The following is a 13,803-nucleotide window of genomic DNA, read 5'->3' on the forward strand; positions in this document are numbered from 1 at the left end:
TACATTTTATTTATATAATTAAATCGATTTTTTTGTTTTTATCTAACATCACCAGAAGTCATAATTTTAGGGGTCTTTTCTCAATTTTCTTTACAGGGGGAGCATCCCCCCGGACCCCCTAGTATTGTTTGGTCTCCATTTCCACAGCCCCACCTAAAATATTTTCCACCAGCCGCCACTGATGAGCGACCAATGTGAGTTTGGAAAATTGCTCAGTATAAATATATTTTAGTATACCACAACAATGGAATTATGATCAGTAGAAATGGCCATGACATAGGCCCTTTAATAGTACTAAATAATATTCTACGAGGCTAATTGACTGCTCAATAGTCAGGTTGTAATAAAACCAACACACTCTCACTCAATAATCGTCCAGGAGCGACGTTTGGTCAGGGTCCCGTGGCGTGCAGTTGTGACGCTCCTAGGCTCCTTCAGCTTCATAAAGGGACGCAAATAGCTTTCAACTGATTGCAATGTATTCCCATCTGCGGCGGGATTTGACGCTCATGGAAGCACGGCATTCGTTTGTGTCAGCTTCCCTTAAAGGCAATGTGAGCGTCCATTCCCATTGGATAACGGAGAATTGTACACCTGGAAGTAAGTATTCCCCTTACTGTCGATTGATTTTACAGTGATATCTGCACTACTCATCGACTAAAAAACACCAGATTATCCTTGTTAATTACACAACATTGATTGGTTTAAATTGTGTGCAATCCTTTTGTATTTTTCCCCTTCAATTTGGAGAAACAAATACTTTTGGGAGTAAAGGATGGCAGAAGACACTACACTACCCAGAATCCCTAGCTATCGCTACACCTTGTGCTCTGTTTGACAAACCCCGTTTTTTTTCAACATTCATTCCAATGGCTGGCGTCTATGTCACGTGATCTTCACATTTCTCCCTGCAGAAAAAAAAAGCATGTCCGAACTTCGTTTTATTCTCGGTGGAAAATGCCTATTTTAAAGTTAGTTTGGCCATTAAAATGCGTTTTGATGTCATTTGATGCGAGAAATATGACTTGTTATTTCAGATTATGTGTGCAGTGGATGTACATGATCTTTAGTTTGCTAGTTATTACGAAGATTACTTCAGGAAATTGCGTCCATATAACGTTTTCATTGTTACCAAGGTGGTTGCTAGGGACGCTGCTATCGATATTATTTCTGTTATGTTGTGTAACTGTTTAATGGTGTTATCTTTATTGCTACCCCCTTCCCCGTCAATGTATTGGTCCACAGCGCAAACGTATTAGTTTAACAAAATCCGCATCTAAAGATATGTTATTTTCCCCTGTGCAATTCCAGTCTCACATCTCACATCACATCGTCATTAACAAATAGACCAAAAACATTTTTTTTAAATAAAATAATACTTTATTCCGAGTGTGCTTGCTTTTCTCTTTGAAAGTCATCACATAACGGCATTGTAATACACGGTTCGGCTGCATTAAATATTACATATCTGCCGTAGTTCTCTATTTATAGAGCCCTGATGAGAAGACTTCTAGACAAACATGAGGAACTGCCGCCAACACTGAAAACGTGACGTGGATCATAAATATATCAGCAATTAAACAACATCTTACATTTCTTTTCACACAATACGTGTCTTTGCAGGATCAACACTAATTTGGCTGAGTTTTATATTTGATCCAATTGGTAGATAGGCTGTATTTACACCATAAAGGTGCACACCTGGTAGTTAAAGAATGTTATTGAATTTCCTTATTTTTATTATTAGATATTAATAGGATCCCTATAAAGTATATTCATTACTCGTTATTCTCTACTCATAGTTAAAGACTGTATATAATGACTATTTTGCACATCCCTTTCAAGATTTCAAGATTTTCTAAGGTTTATTCACAAACGGTGTAGTTATGCAATGAATGAAAAAATTGGGTCGCAGGTTCCTCAATAGTGCATTACAAGACATCTATCAATATTTGTGCATACCTCCAGCAATGTTAACTATGTTGAAGCACTTATTTTAACTGATATTATACGTATGTATTATACTCTTATAGGATGTATATAGATATTTCATCTCCGGCCTTGTCAGGTATTGAACAATCAATAAATAAAGAACACAGAATTATTCAATATAAAACACAGAATTTGTGTGATTATACTAAATGATTTACAAATAAACACCACTACCTATTTACAACTGTTACACATGCTGATGTAACGCAAATGTTTCCAACTTGGGATCAATAAAGTATATCTTATCTTAAGATGATCGATGGCTACTGCCATATTTGCAAAATTTGCCTCTGAACCTTGATAAGTGCATGTTTTAGGCTTATCAATTAATGTAATGTAGTGTAATGCAATGTTATCAATTAACAACAGGAGGGGTCACAAACATAAGACCAGCTGTTAAATAAAGCTCTTCTGACCTTAGCTGGCATGTGGGTATATAATGCTGCCCATTATGGGCACAAGCAATTTTCACCCATTTATTAATTATGTTTTAAATTTGAGTGTTTCCTATCCCCTAAACCTCCAGGGATGTACACAGTATACTGGCAACTTCTTATTATGGGAAATACGAAAACGTCTTTTAAAACTACAACTCCCAGTAGAGACGTGCCATAGATAGAGAACATGTTGTGAAACAGAATATCGATAGCAGCGTCCCCAGCAACAAGTAACAAGTAGTTAATAATAATAAAAGACATTAAGAAAAAAGGCATATTAAACAGTCATTAAAAAGCAACACAATCTACCTGCATTGCATTACTCTAAACGTGTAATAACGTGCTTTAACCAGTAGGTGGTTTGGGTTAAAAAAAACTGTCAAGTTTACAGTGTTAACAAAATAAAATATACTGCTGTTTCTGGTTTAGTTTACGACGGATATATTTAGCTATTGTTTTGATATTTGTAACACAAAAACGATGGAAAAAACCCACAGCAACACAGAAAAGATGGTCTTAACAGGACCCAGCGGTCTAGTAGTTAATAAAAAACAATAATATCAAAACAAAATATTACTACTAACTTTATTGTGAAATTCAAACTGAACGGTAAAAGAATAGTTTCCGGTCTATTCTGAGCCCGATCTCTGTAGATAAATAAAAATAAAGAACTACGACAGATGTGTAATATATTTAATGAAGCCGAACCATTTATTCAATGCATTCATGTGATGACTTTCAAAGAGTAAAGCAAGCACTGCTCAATAAAGTATGATTTTTTCTTTTCCGAAACGTTTTTTTTCATATGGAATGCAGTTGGAGGTCAACCGATCACAGAACTTGAGAACTAATCACGGGGGTTGTCAAACAGAGCACATGGTGTAGTCCTAAACGATAGCTGGGGATTCTGGGTAGTGTAGTGTCTTCTGCCATCCTTACTCCGAAAAAATATTTGTTTATCCGAATCGAAGGGGAAAAAAACAAAAGCATTGCACCAAATTTAAACCAATCAATGTTGTGTAATTAACCAGGATAACCTGGTGTTTTTTAGTCGATGAGTAGTGCAGATATCACTGTAAAATCAATCGACAGTAAGGGGAATACTTACTTCCGGGTGTACAATTCTCCGTTATCCAATGGGAATGGACGCTCACATTGCCTTTCAGGGCAGCCGACACAAACAAATGCCGTGCTTCCATGAGCGTCAAATCCCGCCGCAGATGGGAATACTTTGCAATCAGTTGAAAGCTATTTGCGTCCCTTTATGAAGCTGAAGGAGCCTAGGAGCGTCACAACTGCACGCCACGGGACCCTGACCAAACGTCGCTCCTGGACGATTATGGAGTGAGAGTGTGTTGCATAAACATGAAATATACTGCACAGATAGTTCCTTTAACTTACATTAAAAAAGGTTAATATGCCTTCTAAACATTAGGAATTGCCAACAGGGTCAAACATAACATTTCAAATGGAGAAAAGTACAGCTACATAGTGCTAACATTAGCTTCGTAGGCTTAGCTCAACATGTCAATAATAACCTGAGTTAGCAAACTCCAAAACAACTAATATGCCGTGAAAGGCTTGATTCTGTCCAGTCCCGTGTGAGTAACATTAACTTACTGTTGGTCAGCGGCGCACAAAACTCACACACACCACGTTGCCACGTTGGTCCAGGCTGCGCTCCGTCAACATGACGTGCTTCTCTCCTTTTCTCCTAACAGCTGTGCTCCATGTGCTTGATTGTAATCGCGCGTGCTGCCAACAGAGGGCGCTGGAGTAACAGTCAGCAGGCTTTCCAACACTGAAACTACAAGTCCCACAATTAGCAAGGCGTGTTACCAAGGTTATGTTTTCACTTTTCATGTTTGACAACGCAAATACACCAGACCCAGATTGTAGTGATGTTACGTATTGCGCCGAGGCTTTGGAGCGTGTCGAGTAATCCCCGAAGCTTGAGCATCTGACGTGTACTTTTTGTGTACTTTCGGGTTAATAATGTGGCCTTTTTAGCAGATTAACTAAAGGTGTGCGGCTGCTGTGGTTGGGAAATATGAGGCTGAATTTACAATGGGGTTTAATGGAGACAAGATGAAAGATTTTGTCACTTCATGCCCTCAATAGACATTTTGCTTAATTTTTTTTGCTTATTTATTTTTTATTTTTTTAAGCTACGAGATGTTTTCTTACGTTTCTCATGAAAAATTATGTCTCAGGAATGTAGGGTTTGGGAATTATGGCAGGTTTAAAAGAAAATATGAAGGCAAAATGAAATCTGTCCTCCACTCTAGCTGTGACATCACGCACTCTAAATCTGAAGAAGGCCTCTTTACCAAGGTCTAAACCAGGGGTGGGGAACCTCCGACCCCCGGGCCGTATAAGGCCCGCGAGACCATTCGGTACGGCCCTGAGGTAATTTATAAACACACGCAAAAAAATTTTTTTTAAGAAATCTAGACCGCAAAAAAATTAAACAAGGGAGTGCCTGTTTTTCCTGCCAAGGTCAGGGTCCTTGAACACAACACGAGTCTAACGTGTCATCACGTGGTATATGTCTCGACCATGGGTTGCGTTCCAATAGTCAGGGGTGCACATAAGTGGTACGCAGGTACGCAGGTACGCATGCGCGGCAACAATCTGAAATGCGTACCGTCACTTGTGTCACAAAGCGCATTCGCGTACCGATGTATATGTGAAGCTTTTCCAGAAGGCGGTTAGATCATCGGACGACGGAGTTGGTCTCCGTGTGCACAGACAGGGCTGCTGTTAACGTCGGCCTGTACAGCAGCACTGCGCTAAAACAGCTGATCACAACGTTCACACGCTCTGTGGTCACGAAGCTCTGCACTCTACTACTACCCCCCCCCCCCGTTGACATTCGCGATACAGGGGGCTTCATCATACTCCACTAGCACCCCCACCCGCTGATATTCGCGATACAGAGGGCTTCATGGGAACTTTGAGGGCAGCCGGAAGTTGGAGTACCAAACACTGACTCCAGGTACTCATCTGAGTACCTCACTGAGAAAGTTGTGTGCACCCCTGCCAATAGTCCATTTAGCTTAGGAACCTTCCTAACCAAGTGAAATGACCCGGAAGTACGTCAGTGGCAGCCATGTTAAGGGCCGTGGAGGTTTCAAACTTCCTGTATAACCTCCTTTAGCTTAGGAACCACTGGACCTCCCTAACCGAAAGGAGGGTTATGGCTAGAAAGGATCCGTCTTGTGTAAAACTCTCGCGAGAGTTTGGCTGAATGTCACATGGCTGAATGTTTACGTTTGGCAGGCAGCCTTTCAGTTACGATCGTTAACATCAGTGGGCCACAGCAACTGATGATGAGAGGCTAAACTATCTATTAATTATGTAAATTACAGGGAGTGTGATTGTTGAAATAGGGTGTTAGCGATCTTGCTGGTGTTCAAAGAAGAATGACAACACTGTAGATCACCAACACTATGATTTATTTTTTATTCACAGGCAAGTCAACGTTGTCGCAGTAAAAGTCCCAAGATAGCTCCTGGTGCAATAAAATGTTCCCTTGCAGTGTTTTACTATTATGTCTGATGTTTCTCTATTAATATTGCTGCTGCATTAATGTGTATGTTGCATCATGTTACTGCTGTAGATGTGTTTCCGAGCCGCTCCGATTACAACGAGTTACAACGAGAACGTGACGTCATATTTACACTAGACGGATCCTTTCTAGCCATAACCCGAAAGGAGAGGAGAAAATGCTGCCCCACAATGCATTGCAGCCGCAGCATTTGCCGTCACTCAACAGTCAGCCTTCACGGAAACAAACGATTATGACGGAGAAATTATATCATGAAAGTTACGGCGCTTAATAAGCATTTTAAAACGTATGTGGTAAGTTGCCAAAGTGCTTTGTTTTGAACGTTCATCAGTATTATAATCAAAAAGAGAAATATGAACGTTAGTTTTTACTGAAATGATCAAATAAAGTCAACATTTCACTGAGCTGTGTGGGGTTTGTTCAACTTTTAAAAGATGTTTGAATGGTGATATATACAGTGATAGATGTTAAAGACTAACGTTTATAATAAATACATTTGTATTGATTTTAAGATATTTTCATACAATCATACGTATTGGGATCATTTGTATTAATGTGGACCGGAGGGAGAGGGTAACGAGCATAAATCTCACTTTCCTTTTTTATTTCAATTCCAACTTTGGTCATGAAGAATATGTTTCTCTGATGTCCATGTTCATAAAGCATAAAGCAACAGCATCAGAGCACGGTGCAGAGTCTCTAGATGAGTCCCTCCTTCTTATTAAACATCCATATGTTGTAGTCCGCTGTATAGAACACTGTAGTTTCCATAGTTTCCCCACAGCAGCAGACGCACATTCAGGACATCCCCTGGCGCATCATAAACACGTCAGATAGTGAAAGTGCATTCGGATTCTCTAAAGTACCGCAGTCTTTTCTCCTAAATCCCTTTGAATTATCCTATCCACTATCCCTTAACCCCGTGACGTTTCACTCAGAGGTCAAGGAATAGGAGATAGGGTTAGAATTTAGGAGCTGATTTTTGGATTATCGGAACGCAACCATGGTCTCGACTGACAGGGGTGCAGGTGCAGTTCTGACGGAGAGCACCAGAACGCCATTCCGCCACTTCCAAAAATGGCAGTACCCATAAGGAGACGTACACATGCCGCAGTTGTTGTGTGGCTGTGTCTTAGTTGTAAGGCCAGTGGCGATCTGTTCATCTGTCATACAGTCAATAACTTTGTTGTTATTAGCATCTGGTTAGCTAGCTATGCTAACGAATATAAGAAGCTTTTTCTACAAGTGAGGTAAAGGCACATCTTTATATGACCATTATAGTTATAAAAAAATAAGAGATTAAAGTAAACAGGTATAAAATACTATATGACGGTAAAAAAAAAGTTGTTATTAATAAACTAGAATACAGTTTGAAAGGTGATTTGTAAAATATCCATAAAGAAAGAAAACAGTTCTGTTTCATATGGATGTTGAGAGAGATGTATCCATAGATCTCCTAATGCTGCTTTCAAAGTGCACCAGATTGATGCTTTTACCTTCAACATTTAAAAAAAAATCTTCCCGGGGGAGCATATGGACCCCCCTAGGAGGTTAGGTCCCCCCCCCCCTACACACTTAAATCATGTCCACATGGATAGGATACTAAATACATTTGCACACATCATGTGTCCATATCTTTCTGTTTTGGTGGTCATGCCACAACTGTGCACGTGCATGCATCGTCGAGTCATGGTAAGATATCTGGATTAAGAGGTTGCTTTTTCTTTGCACAGCATGAAAGAAAGGCGAAATGAATGGGCTGTGATTTTAGTATTTTTAAGTAGACGTTGAGTTCAATAATTTGTACGGCCCTCGGAGGATGTTGAAAAAATTGAAATGGCCCTTGAGAGGAAAAAGGTTCCCCACCCCTGGTCTAAACAATGTTTAATATCTCTAAAAGTATGAATCAGATTTAAAAGTTGTGTTACACCAATAATGTCAGAAAGATGTGTAACATTTTAAAGTTGGAATGAGGTTTCTGAGTGAAAGTATGAAGGAGCAGTTAGCAGTTGAAGTTGCATGAAGATTGTTGGAGTATGAAGAGTTTCTCCATTGACTTCCATGTTAAATATTAGATGAATTATGGGATGTATCTCTGGAATTATGAAAGTCATGAATTAGAAAAGTAATAGCCATCGATTCCCGACCGAGCTGAACGTTTTGATGTTCGAACGGAGTTTCTGCGATGTGGAATGTGGGAGAAGAAGAGGAGCAAAATAACCCAGCGGAATAAGAAAGAATTGTGTGCGTAGCATAATAGATAGTTGGAATGCTGTATCAGCATTCCCACTAAATAAATGAATTCTTTGATATGGTTTAGCCTTTCTCAGGCTACAACATGGTTACGTTTACGAATATTATTAAGGAATACAAATCCCTCTTTGCAATGTTTAGCTGCCTCCTTAGGCTTTTCAATCTCAATGATTAGACTGGAATAAATACAATTTTGTTAACATGAACATATGATTCTATGTTCATTGTTTAGAATTATACTGAGGCTTTACTCATTGGGAACTTGGTATGAGATACAGCACACTATTGAGATGTCAAATCTGCCTGTTTTACACACTTTGACCAACAGGAGGGTTTGTGTCCAGATGAAGCCCATGATGAAGCCTCATGAGATGAACCCTTTTGCGAACCAATTGTTTGGAATGCTTCAAAGCTTCATAAGTTTTCATCTCGCCATCACAGATTGACTGCAAGCAAACCGGATAATTTTAGCAAGGTGTTAAATACAAAGTGCTAACCTGTCAGTTTTTTTGTAGCTCATCGTCAGTGGCGGCTGGTGGAAAATATTTTAGGTGGGGCTGTGGAAATGATGACCAAACAATAGTAGGGGGTCCTACTATTGTTTACAAAATAAATTGAGAAAAGACCCTGTTAATGTTCAGAGGTTGTTATGTTTAATATTCATGAGAATCATTGATCAAATGATAAGAAACAAACATTTGTATAAAGCATATTTGTCCACTCATATGTTGATAAGAGTATTAAAAACTTGAAAAATATCCCTCTAAGGAACATTTAGAACAGTTAAAAAATGTGATTAATCGCGGTTAACTATGGACAATCACGCGATTAATCGCGATTCAATATTTTAATCGACTGACAGCTAGTATAAATCAATCGATATACTACAAACAAGCTAACAAACTGAGATTCCACAGATTCTAGAAATATAAGTATCATCACTGAGCGATCAGAACTCACGACAGGGGAAGCAAATACAGACATCACACAACGTAGCTTTAGGTAGCAAAACACGGAGATATGCTCACCTTTTGCGGTTATTCTGATCAAAAACGAGAAAAACGCGGCTGAAGGTTAATCCATAGGTTAATCTAATGTGTCTGTCACTTTGAAAAAATTATTGATATTCCGTGGCCGTTTCTCAATCTGGAGGATGCTGCCTTGGTAGTCGCTTACTTCCAAGTCACTTCCTTCAAAAACGAAGCAAGTATACTTCCAAGCCACGGCTTCGGAAAACGAAGAAGAATGGAACAGGCTAACAAGTGTGCCACTCTCTCTAATGGTTTCAACATAAACTGTACCGAAAATAAATACCTCACGATGTCTATCTAATTATGAACTTGCTTTACTTTCACGGAACACATTTTTGGTGATAACAAATATAACAAAGTAACATATTTACCAACACATGTTCATTTAAATGTGTGCTGCGTCGGTTCAGCCATTCTCCGCAAGGTTTTTTTTAATTGGTCCGTGCACAAAGCATTGTGGGGATTTTAAGGACGCGAAGTCTACCCATGTGCAGCCTCGAAATTTCCCCCAAAACAAGGACGCGGCCTCGGTGGAATTCCAAGTATGCTGGATATTGGAACGGTCCTGCTGCGCCACTTGATGACATAGCATCCTTGAAATATTGGCTTGGAAGCCAGTATCCTCGAGATTGAGAAACGGCCCATAATTCAATTTTTTCCTATATTAGCTGCTAATGATAGCTTCCAGAGTGTATGACAGCTTCCTGTTTTGTCTCCTTGAATACGAGTCCAAACAACTCACAGGCTGCACCGGGCGCTGAACTAGGCGCCCTGTGACCACCAGATTTGACGACGCTGATTGGCTGAAATTACGTTTCGTCTGCATAGTTTAAAGATAGCAACAGTTGGCTTCTGCTGCACTTGCTGCACTCTCGTCTGGGCGCTGTGCATAGCACCCAGACGAGAGAGGGTAATGATACATGGGCAAGGCCAGGCAGGAAACATTAGACATCGTAACACAATTTTAAACAAGATGTTATTGTAGATTATACATTTTACTGATACCAATTATATATTATTTACCTTGTTTATTAAAAATAAAAAATACAAATATATTTTTTAAATATATATATTTTTATTTTTAATGTGGGAAGAGGGGGGGCGGCACCCCTAGCACCCCTATGGGCCGGCCGTCACTGCTCAGCGTCTTCCTGGCAAAAAGTCTGAGCTGCTGAATCACACCTGAGTAGATGGGCCTGATGATTGGACTGTTCCATTCTTGTAAAACCAGAGGGGTGTTCTCTGGAGCCACTTTATCCAAGCTACCCCTCTTTATAAAGAGCAATGTCTTCTTCATCTTGCAATTAACCATGGACTGGCCAGCAGGATTACATTATCCTGCAGTTTGGAGAGGAAGTATAAGTGTCCCTTTGTTTGTTGTCTGTTGTGTTATGCTCACTAGCTTCAGTACTGTTGTTGGCTATAGAGTGGTGAAGTCACGCCCATCTACTTCCGCCCCATGGGACCTTACTTCTGAAAAATTATGTATTGAAGTCAATGGAGAGAGAAAACGTATATTTCGATCCCGTTTGAATTGTGCCATGAATTACACATGATGTTTGTCAATCTTAAAAAATAATTTCCATGTAAAAAAATCACAGTTTGTCTTACAACTGTTGAAATATAAGACTATTAAAAATACGCAACTAGAGAGACTACAAATCCCAGAGTCGCGTACATTAACGTTACACATTACACTCGTGTTACTCACCGAAACCTTGTATAGCCGGTCCCGCAAGCTGGCTCTTACGGAACCGATGCCTATCTAATTATGAACTATAAACCGACCGAGTTTACTAGCACTGATTCTGCTGCAACACCAAAATGCCCTGTGATAACATCAACACAGACATCATAAACCTCAAGGCGGATAAACGAAGAAAATCAGATGAAGAGAATATGAAATCACTGCTGTCTAGTTCCTTCTACACAGACATCGGCTGTAAAAAAAGATCAGCAGTGAACTTCACCTTCTCTGTGTATCGATGTCTCTGACATTATTGTGCAATGCTCCCCTTTGCCCTAATTGTTTCTGCTCTGGAACAACATGCTGCCTAAAGCCCAGCATGTTTGTTCAATGGTTATCTACAGCTATCTTAGGAGCAGACTGCAGTTTCTTCTATTTTCATCTAACCAAAAATATCCAACAATAATAACTCTGTTTCCCCCTCCCTGTCTGCCTGAGCATAGCACATTGACACAGTTTGTTAAACTCGTTTTTTTCAAAGTTTAACCAGGTCATTATCAACAAAGTATGTTTCGAGAATACTCAACAAAGCTTAATTAAATAGGCCCTATTATGCTTTTGGGGCTTGTTCCCTTAATAGTGTGTTAAATAAGGTTTCTGTGCATGTAAATGGTCTGCAAAGGCTAAAATCCCAAAGTTCCCTCCAGAGGGAGTTTCTCTCCCACACACGCAAATGCCTCCATTGAATTCCTTTGTTTACTTCCACGTCATAGTGACATCACTATGTAACACTCGCTCCAGCACATTATACGTGATAGGCTAAGGGTTTGACCAATCACAACAGAGCCGGCCAGCTAACCAATAAGAGCAGACTGGGCTCTGGTTTCAAACAGAGGGTGAAAAGAGGTGCTGCAGCACAGGCAGCATGAGAAAAATAAACATATTTTTTAACATTAAAGCATGGAAACATGTCACAGTAGAGGCACACAGCACAATTATAAAAACCTTAACATTAGCATAATAGGGCCCCTTTAAAAACATCATGCACGACAAATATGGCCACAGGAAATGTGAGAATTCTATATTTAATTTCCCAAAACTGATCATCATCAATAATAGTGTATCATACTTGTATAGCTGGATGCAAACATAACTAGTATATGTTCACTACAGTATGGTTCATCCAGAAGCAGTCTTCATGTAATTCAAGTTTCATAAAAAAAAGTAATTGTGTAGGGCGCGCTGGGTCAAGGTGGTTGGGATATTTTGGAGGCTTCAAAACTCAGCAGCCTAGAAGAGAAGGAAAAACTGGCAGTGATCAGCAAAAATAAAAAAAATCCCCTCTTGTCTTACTTGGCGTATTTTGTGCTGGCTGGTAAATGATTACCAAACAGATCTTTAAAGATGAACAACAGTACAGTTAATTTCACAACTTCTTTGACGTCGGTAGACTTATTAATCAAACGTCAATTTGAATAATGGCTGGACTAAAACAAACACTGTGAAAAAAACATCTCCTCTTCAGTGTCTGGCCGGGTGAGCCGTCGGCACTGGGCACCATGCATCTCCCTGACAGGAGACAGATGGAGTCTGACAGAGGTCACCCATGCTGCACAATCATGAGCCTTCTCCAACTGTGGCAGTCCTCAACGTGTCCACCTATTCATTATTCATAAGAAAGTCTCTGGGTTTGATTGTCACAAATTACAGCCTGATGCTTTAAGATGATGCAATTTCCAAATTTCAGTTTGGAGACATAATGACTCATCAAACTAAGGAAGTGCAAGCTGGCATTTGGCTAATGTAGATCCCGAGACACAATTAAACTATTTTCATTTCACTCTATTTCATCATGAAAGGATATTTTCGGTTTGAAATAGCTTCTTGCTAATAGGAGGAAATCATTACAATTAGAAATGTTTTTTGTGACAAGACTGCAAAAACTTGACATGCAGTGTCAGGCGGGAAATGGGGGATTTCACCTTTGCTTCATTAAAATGTGGAAAGCAGGAACGTTTTTTGCTGGATATTTATGAATGTCTCTTGGTGAAAACAATCCTGCCTGTACTGACCTGCAAACTCCAAACAAAGTGTTCATGTTCAAGGTTTTCCCTTTGTTTAATAGTGTCAAAAATGTTCCAGAAAATGTGCTAAACCCACCTTGAGTTTTGAAATATTTTCATGTTGTTATGTCTCCTTCCACTTTGGATTTGGATTTATTTGCTATAATTAATTACCAGGTTAAATGTTAGCTGAACAAGAGAAAGGCATGTCATTCGCTAGAGGCCAACATGGACCTCTCAAGAATCATTCAATTAAGAGGACAAAATTCAATTATGCATTTCTGTCTTTTTCAAATGGTGTGGAAACAATTTGCTTTCCTCATTTTCTTACTAACCTAAATGTACCTCCTAGCACTAACAGCCAATTGTGATTGTGATTGTGCCCGGTAAGCGTTTCAACACAAAGTTTGCTCATGTTTTTACAATAAAGGGAAATGAAACAGCTGAATCTGGATCTGATAATGGCCTGTAGAGCTGAAAGTGGGGGCTAAATGAGTGAATGGGAGAAAACAGCCTACAGCAACCAGAATAGCTATTAAAGAGTTGCGGCAAGATACAAGGGGACTGTGATGATGGCAGGCCTTTTGTTCCCAGCCTTCAATGCAGTGCGGGGCTCCATTCTCTCTCAGTCTGAGGTCCTTTCCGTCCATCAACAACTCCGAGAAGTGCAGGTCCCACAGAGACATGAAGGAAGAAATAGATTTAAAAAAAATCTGATGCACACCAGCGGCTCCACAGAGGACTGGTTTAATGTCAGCCCTGCACCCTG

The 13,803-nt window shown here is 39.7% G+C and overlaps 1 protein-coding gene across 1 annotated transcript in view; it reads right to left on the reverse strand.

The window, feature by feature from the left end:
• Positions 1 to 4,187, reverse strand: part of thsd7ba (thrombospondin, type I, domain containing 7Ba) — a 241,634-nt gene extending 237,447 nt beyond the window's left edge. The window contains exon 1 of the mRNA XM_079665111.1: positions 4,050 to 4,187. The gene's annotated coding sequence lies outside the window, so the exon portion shown is untranslated. The remainder of the gene's footprint in view (positions 1 to 4,049) is intronic.
• Between the last annotated feature and the right edge of the window lie 9,616 nt (positions 4,188 to 13,803).

Source organism: Notothenia rossii, assembly GCF_949606895.1.
Source record: "Notothenia rossii genome assembly, chromosome: 2".
Classification (NCBI taxonomy): Eukaryota; Metazoa; Chordata; class Actinopteri; order Perciformes; family Nototheniidae; genus Notothenia; species Notothenia rossii.